This window comes from Pinus tabuliformis, chromosome 6, assembly GCF_031772625.1.
Source record: "Pinus tabuliformis cultivar Carrire ecotype Pingquan chromosome 6, CPIR1, whole genome shotgun sequence".
Lineage (NCBI taxonomy): Eukaryota > Viridiplantae > Streptophyta > Pinopsida > Pinales > Pinaceae > Pinus > Pinus tabuliformis.
Window position 1 is genome coordinate 176,811,704 of NC_142292.1, and position 8,225 is coordinate 176,819,928.

At 38.5% G+C, this 8,225-nt stretch overlaps 1 long non-coding RNA gene across 1 annotated transcript; it reads right to left on the bottom strand.

Annotated features, from left to right (window-relative positions):
* Positions 1-208: 208 nt before the first annotated feature.
* Positions 209-460, bottom strand: LOC149258057 (uncharacterized). The gene is made up of 2 exons (XR_016245996.1): positions 430-460; positions 209-310 (listed from the first exon to the last, which is right to left on the bottom strand). It is a non-coding gene; the product is annotated as an uncharacterized LOC149258057 (long non-coding RNA).
* Positions 461-8,225: the final 7,765 nt, after the last annotated feature.

Genomic DNA, 8,225 nt, shown 5'->3' on the forward strand with positions numbered 1-8,225 from the left:
GTTAAACTGGTTAAAAATCACACATAACAGCATACCACAATAAACTGATTAAAACTGGTTTTATTTTCATTTTCACAGGAGTCCTCAATTCACAATAAAAACCCGACACTCATAAGTGAATCTTATTGAGCAGAAGAATTGGAACATACAAATATTTTATAAAAAGGGTTTTCTCAGCTACCTTTTCAACTACTCCGTGCATTGGGAATCAACCATGAAAATCTCTTAATATTACTCAGGGAAATCTCAATAAGAATTTGGAGCATGAACGAGCGCCACCGCCAAATATTTAAAGGGGGTTTACTCCTCTCTGCAATGCAAGTCAACAACAAAACCATTGTCAATATAAACCTGACAAATTCTAATTGCATGTTAAAATTTTTAACAGACTTATGATTTGAAAAGACTTAAACAAAAATAAAACAATACCTGGCCAGAAAGGTAATGCACTCCATTGTTGTTTATGTAGGACATCTCACTGAATAACATCACCTGGGATTATAACCTGCATGCTTATAGCTGAAGATGGGACAATGAAATTTATAGCGACTGCATTAAACCACCGGACTGGTAAGAAATCCATTTTTTGTGGCAGCTTCATGTAGCTATTGTTTTCTGCAAGATTACAACCTTGTCCATATTTTTTGTGGCAGCTTCATGTAGCCATTGTTTTCTGCAAAATTGCGGCATAGAATGAACCACCCTGTAGGACGATCAACTGTTGGTGGCACAGAATGAACCACCCTGTAGGACGATCAAAGGTGCCATGAAGGATATGACCATTAATACACAGATCTGGCGCCGGAAGACATGGCTAATGTCAGGGAAGTATTTCTAATCCAATTTAAGCATGTGGCTAGAGGTACTGAAAACACTGCTGCTAGCTTCTGGACTCCACCAAAAAATTAGAAGAGCTTTTCCCGAAGGTAATGGAGCCGAGGCGCAGGGAGATCTGTATTTTAAAAGAGGCACGGGCTCAGCAAACGCAGGTGCATGCATCTTGCCACGAAGCGATGGGCTGTTAGCTTGCCACCACGAAGCGATGTGCTGTCAACTAAAATACTTTGGATAAAAAGTAGACCAAACGTTTGCATAAACCTTTCGATAAAATGTTCCGGTTGGCAATATGACCAAACTTTGGATAACAAAAACTTTCCATATCTGAAAACTTTGGATATCTTACTTTTACCCGAACATGAATGTATTGAAAGTTGCGAAGCCTGCAATAAGACCCTCAACTTTGTTGTCCGATCAAAAATTGCATAATAAATTTTATATTATTTTGTAATATTAAAACTTTGGTTAAAGTTGTGATGCGGATAAATATTTTTGGCCAAACAGAAGATTAATTCACCATCAACGCTCTATCGATCGCTAATAGTCCCAGGCAGGGACTAATAATAAACCTATTTGTAAATAGTATGATAATTTCAAACCTTCCATGTTTCTCCCAAACACAACTTTGGGTAACAAGATTGTCTCCACTTTCTCACGTTTCTCTCTAAGTTTTCAACTTCTCATTTATTGATTCCTCTTCGTGACACCTCTCTTTGGGTGCTCCCACAGAAGAAAGTATCCCTTATATATACTTAATAGAATCGGTTTATCATCGCACACCTAACAATTAACTACCCCAAAATATTGGCTAACTCTACACCTTGGCCAAGGTTTTCCCATGTTATTGCAAATATAATAACTAAGAAAATGTGTCAGCACTAAATCTGTTTTACAACATAGAGTGTCTTCTTTTCATAAGTGGTTTATGTAGGAAGTTATCAACCTATTTATTTATTTAATTGTAATATTTACATAATTAGTATATTGTATAAAAAGCTAATCACTGTATCATTTATCGTCTCTTTAATAATAAAAAATAAACTATTTTCCTTACTGTTATCACGCTCTTTATCTTTCTTTTCATGTGCACTTTTAACATCTCTATTAGTATGGTGGGCTACTTCCTTATGTGGTTTTTCATGGATTACCTTTTCACCCTCTCATTATTTTCTGCAAATCCATAGACCAGAGATCCCTTATGCTTCCTAACGCTTCTACAGGAATGAAATACCTCTTCCTGTTCTAATAGAGTTTTTTCCTCTCCCACTAAATTTTCTTCAATTGGAACATCTTTGAGAGGAGATAAGTCATTTTGACCCTTAGAACTTAGAGTTTTGGAATTTAACGAGTTGGATCTCTTGGTGTAGTGGATCAGGGATTTCCCCTTCATCATTTGTGTTAATTTTGACTCCATCAATTTAGATACATACCCTGAGCCTCCATATAATATTTCCCACTTTGAAAAAATAGATCTTGAGCTAATTTCTTTTAGAAGAGGTAAGAGAAAAACCTCTCCGAGAGAAGGAAACATAAATTTTTCTTTCAATCATGCATAGATTCAAAGGGCATGACCAATTCCATAAGTCCATAAATTTTTTGATCATGCCTCTCTCCTCTCTCTACTAGCCTAAGAGCCATTATGCAAGATTAATAGCCATGAACAACACTTTTCAGGACATCATTCTGTTTCTTCACAAATTGGGCTATTTTGGAGCGCTAGAACCTTAGCCACTAGCAATCAATGCATTGGAAGAATCAATATCAAGATCACATGGAGGGGGCAAAGGGTCAAGAACTATTTTGGAGCGCTAGAACCTGTTGAAGCCCCGAAAATCAGGTCGACAACAAGGGGGATACCCACCCGGTCCAGACCTTGGTTGGCAGCTCCTTATCCGTTTTGTATAGCGGGTCCAACAGGGGATAATGGGACCAGTTTCCCAATCTAAGGGTGTCTGTGAGTGCAGAGTTGGATGATGCTGATCTAAGAGTTCTAATCTAAGCTATTTTAATCTAATTCTATGATATTGTAATCTAATGAAAACAACACATCTAATCTATGCTAACCCGGGATGTATTTCTTCTATTATGTGATCTAAAGAGATTTCAAACAATAACTGGTAATAAAGATCATTCAGCTATCATAAGAATGGAAATCAATTAAGATGAACCACTTTGCATAAAAAGTTAGGGAAAACAGTTGTGAACAGCATATCGCATAATAAGTTATTCATATATCAAGCATAAATAAATGACTCCACTGTACTAAAGTGCCAAATGGTAACTCACACATTCATGCAATAATATATAAACAACGAAAAACTGTATATCACTTTAAGAATATAAGCAGAAATGATCAAGAGATAAAAGTACCATTTATGACTGGTCCTACGCATAAGCTTCAAGCAACAACGATTTATCTCTACTTGTTCTAACATCTACTAAGAGTACAGAAGTGCAACATCAGTAGCAGATATCAAATGCAAACATTAATAAACCTTGATCCATCCATTCATCAAAACCTCCTCTGAGGGTGCAGAAGTGCATGTTCTGAGGACAAGTTTTTGACAAATTTCTGGACCCTTCTCTAAATGCATGAGAAGGGTTAAAATACTACTTCCTAATTCTAATAATAGTTTATTTACAAAATTTAGGATGCGGTTTTCAAATGACCGTCCTTTTTCTAATCTAATTTTTAAGAAAAAACAACATTCTAAATAAAGTTACTTCTGAATCTGATCTTTAAAGCTGCATGCATTCATCATGGGTTTGAGGAGAGTCGGCTGGCTGACTTCTGCTTTGAGCTGGGCTGAGAAAACGGAATCTATGAGAGCTGGCACCACTTTCTCGACCGCATTTATGATACATTTCACAGTCATCTGCTGACTATGCGGCTTCACCAAGTATGCCCAGTAACACTCCCAATTTAACCTGTCTAGTGCTTGGACCGCTTTTTCCTTTTCTTGCGCCTTCTGCTTCCATTCTGCTTCTAGTCATAGTTTATTTGGTAAATACCCTGGGGTGGTCTCTGCGATTAAGTTTGCTCTCTGCAAATTTTCATTTACACAGTCGACAAGAATGCTTGCTGTCGTGGCCGCTGTTTCTGTTGCTTGTTCCGCTTCCCTGATTTGATCGTCCCATTTGTTGAAGAGCAAGTCTTTATGATTCTCACTTATCCTGGGTGTGCGTGCTCTTTTTCCCTCGTCTTCTTCCTGCCAAGCCAAGTACTCCATCACTCGTTTGTCAATCTGATCATAGTCACTTTGCAAGTCTACCACTTGATTGGTGATTTTATCACTCAGTTCGCAATAATAACTCCACTGTGATATCTTTTGTCCCAACTCTTCCTGTTGCTGCAGTAGTTGTTCGTTCAAGGCAATAGACTCTGAAATAAACTCTGTAATTTTGGGGTCGTCTCTGTGCATCTCCTGTACATCCTGCAACTGTTTTCCCTTTTCATCCAAACTTCTTTGATAACTTATTTGCATTTGCTGGAAGTCTTCCTGCAACTTTTCAACCTGTTTACGTACCTCATTATTAGCATTGGCTTGTTGCAATTGTAGTTGCAGTACCTGTATCTGATTTTCTTGCTCTTTCAACAATTGTTGTACTTCTGACGCTTTGTCAATAGTCACAGAGGCATACGCCCCTGCGATCTGAGACAGTTTGGTGAGATTTTCAGTTGGTATATTGACAAGATATTTCCACAGGACGTCTAATTGCTCAGCATCCTGAGAAAGTGTGTTTTCTAACTTTCTCTTTTTTCTTTGTCTTCTTACAACTAATTTATGTTGGGGACTGTAAAATATGTCCAGTGGGGGAATTTCTTCTACATTCAGTAGAAGTTCAGAAGATGGAGCGATAGGAATATGCTCCGTTTCTGTGACATTGCTGACTATGGTTGAGCACACTTCTTGTGCTACCTGTGTATTGCTCACAAGTGTTTTTGGGGCCTGTCCTTCAAGATTGATCAGTTTGTTGAAGGTTTCCCATTCTTTATCTAATTCTGTTGTGACGGGTGGTGCTTCAATGACGAGAGGAGGGACATCTCTTGACGGGGAGGTGATAACTTGCTGCTGTGGAAATTCCATTGACTGAGCGGTGTCCTTAGCTGACTCTTCGCCTCTATCTTGGTTGTTTTCGAATTTTTTAGAATGCTCAGGAATCTCTTATCCAGTCTTAGATTTAGATCCGAAAGCGCTTGAATTCCCACTAAGGCTAATGCTTGGAGTAGGTTCTCTGGCATGTAGTTGTAGCTTTTCTAGAGGAACACAGGCTAGTCTTCTTTCCCTGTATACCATGAATCTTTGGAGGTCATCTGGAGACAATCACGATTGAGCTTCCCGCAAAATTTCCTGGAGTGAGCTTTTATTCTGAAATAAATCATCAAATAAATCCTTCTTTCCAACGAATACTTTTATCTTGACGTTCGTTGTGAAGTCTTGGGCAACTTCATTTGGGTCAAATGGCCTTGCCGGAAATTTAAATAATTGTAGACACGTCACATTCTCCACTTCGGTGAACGCGTGACCTACATCGAGCAATGAAAAGGCCCCGCAAGCTACAGGAAACTGGGGCCATATGGCCTTCTTTTTGTCTTTTAAGTCTTTGGTTAGGCCGCCTTCTGAGTAGGTTTGATATGCAATTTCTCAAGCCATCGGTTTGTCAGGAATATACAAAGGTAGGACATGAGGAGGGACGGTGCTTCCAAATACTCTAATATAGGTGAACCATTCTTCTCCAAATCATCTTGCGATGGCGATGATATCTATCTGTGCCTCAGGTGAGCACCTCGGGGGTTCTTTATCATACATCATTCTTTACATGGGTAAGATAAGCCCATGACAAATTTGGTAGAAATGTGGAACGAACTGAGAATCCCATAATATCTTATGATAAACATGGATGGGTAATGGGTCCTGAATTGTCCATTTCCAACCCATAGAGAGAAATTTAGACACATAACAAATAGAATCCATAACATATGCGGATAGGTTTAAAGGAGGATAGATCCTTTGAGACGTGGATCTTTTAGACCGATAATTGATAATAGCCGTGAATAGTTTTTCAGAAAAGATCTTGGCCCAATCTATAATAACGGCATTTGTGGCAGCATCAATCAATGGTAACCATTCAGACAAAAACTTATTGATATCTGACATCCCAAATAATTTATAAAGCATGGCCGCAGCAAAACAATACGAAGAGGTGAGGGAACCAGTGCTGTACATACTGTTTTTATCTTTTTTGAGCGGTTCATCTTTTCTGGACCAATCTTTAGTGGTCTCTGATAGGTTTGGGTTCTCTGCCACAAATTTTTTAATGAATTGTGCATTGTAAGTCGCCTGCGGTTCAGGAAGATGATACATGAGCTTTAAGTCTTGTGCAGCGAATGACCCGATAAGACCATGTCCTTGAATTTTGAACTGTCTATCATTCATTTTTGCATTGTCAAGTATCCACTTGATCATATCTGTATATGGGAGAATTTTAGGCCTTGCTGCTATCCGATGAAGGAATGAGCACGCTAGTTCTTCTAAGGATGCTTCGGAAGAGCCCTGTGAATCTGCGACAGTGGTAACTTTCATTATTCTAGGGTTTTCTTCTTCAAGAAGCCTGTACATGCTTTCCCACGTCGATATCCCTGCGTCTCTGCTACAAGCTGTGTCTGTATATAAAGGTGCCATCTCCTTCACCTCAGAGCCCTGAGCCTTACTTTTCTTTCCCATTTCTTCCTGTGTATGGCTTGGTATCGCCCTTCGTTCTTCATTCCTGCAGCTCACAAATGGAAATGATTTGATCAAGAAAGGTGACGGGAAAGTCTTAAATGCAGCAGATATATCAAATATGCCACCTTACATGAAGTAATTCTTTGCAAAAGCACACGTCTACATTTAATATATGACAACTAATTCCTTTATTATCATTAAAAGCACATGATCTTGAGTCAGATTATGGTAAGTGGCTTTTCTTGAATAGCGCGCCCGAAAGATTCGTGATGGAGTGATTTTGCGATTTGGTTCGCAATCATCGCAGATCGCGACATCGCATTATCGCACCATTGTGCTCTCGCACCGACTCACAAATATAACATCGCAGAGTTGATTTGGCTTAACATCGCAACCATCGCTTTATCGCGATATCGCAACATCGCAGATCGCAGAAGTTTTATGCTTGCCATATTTTGTTAGCCCATTCCCTGCGATATGCGATCTTGCGATCGAGGTTATCGCAAATCGGAAAAATCTTGAAGTCTTTCTCATTGGCATTACCTTATTGCGATGCGATATATCACTTAGCACGAGAATCTTGCACATACCAGGATTATACCCAAATGGAGGTGTTTTTCTGTCATTTTATGATGCGACTTTTTAAAGATTTTTCTTATCATAAACTTAAGTTTTAAAGTATTCAAAAGATCTTCCTAAGCTTACGATGGTAACCTTATTTTGAAGAAAGGAAACTCTTGCTTTTCCTAAACTTTAACTAAGGGTCCCCATTCATTTAGTATTTTGGACAACACTCAAATGAAGAAGGGGGGGGGGGTTGTTGCCGACCACAACAATTGGCGATTCACTTGGGACAACCAGTTATCTCTGATTTTCTATTGAACTTTTCAAATTTCCAAAACAAATTTTTTTGGAAAATTAAACTTTATTATAAAAAGATAAAGTGTATTATACCCCAAACTGTCAATGACATTTTGTTCCAACCTCTTTCTACTTTAATTATTTGCTTTCTCAGCTTGTCCTTGCATTTACATCAGCCATTACTTGGTCTTGTAAAGATAAAATAAGGTCTTCCCTGTGTACCAGTTTTTTTTTTTTAAATATGCTCATTTGTCGCAGGTAGAGCCTCTGCTGCCAGCAGGCGTTCATAGCCTCGACAGGGTTACCTATTACCCAGTAATGATCCTTTATCCTGCTTAAGGTGATCTACAACTTTCAAAGAAAAACCCATATTGACACTTACTCCTTTTTTATTCTTAAAGAACAATGTCTTGGTTTGGTAGCCAAATTATGACACAGTCATTCACTTGATTTACTCTTTCGCTGAATAAGCTGGCTCGTGATGAGACCCCTTGTTTTTTGATTTCAACAATCTTGAGTCATTCCCTGTTTTGATGGACAGTGTTTGGCAAAGTCAGCAAAGTTATAATATCTGTGATCATGATAAGCCAGCTCGTGATGAGACCATTTATTCTTCAAGATATAGTGTATCCTTGGGTCGTTTCTCTAAATGCTGCGATTTTCTTTAGTAGGGAGGAAGTCATTTTTTTCCTTAAGAAAGCCCTGGACGACAATAATAGAGTTTTTTGGACATGGCTGTTCTACAGGGAATCCTCACTTTGTTATTGATACCTTTCATTGTACTGATATAAAACAATTTCT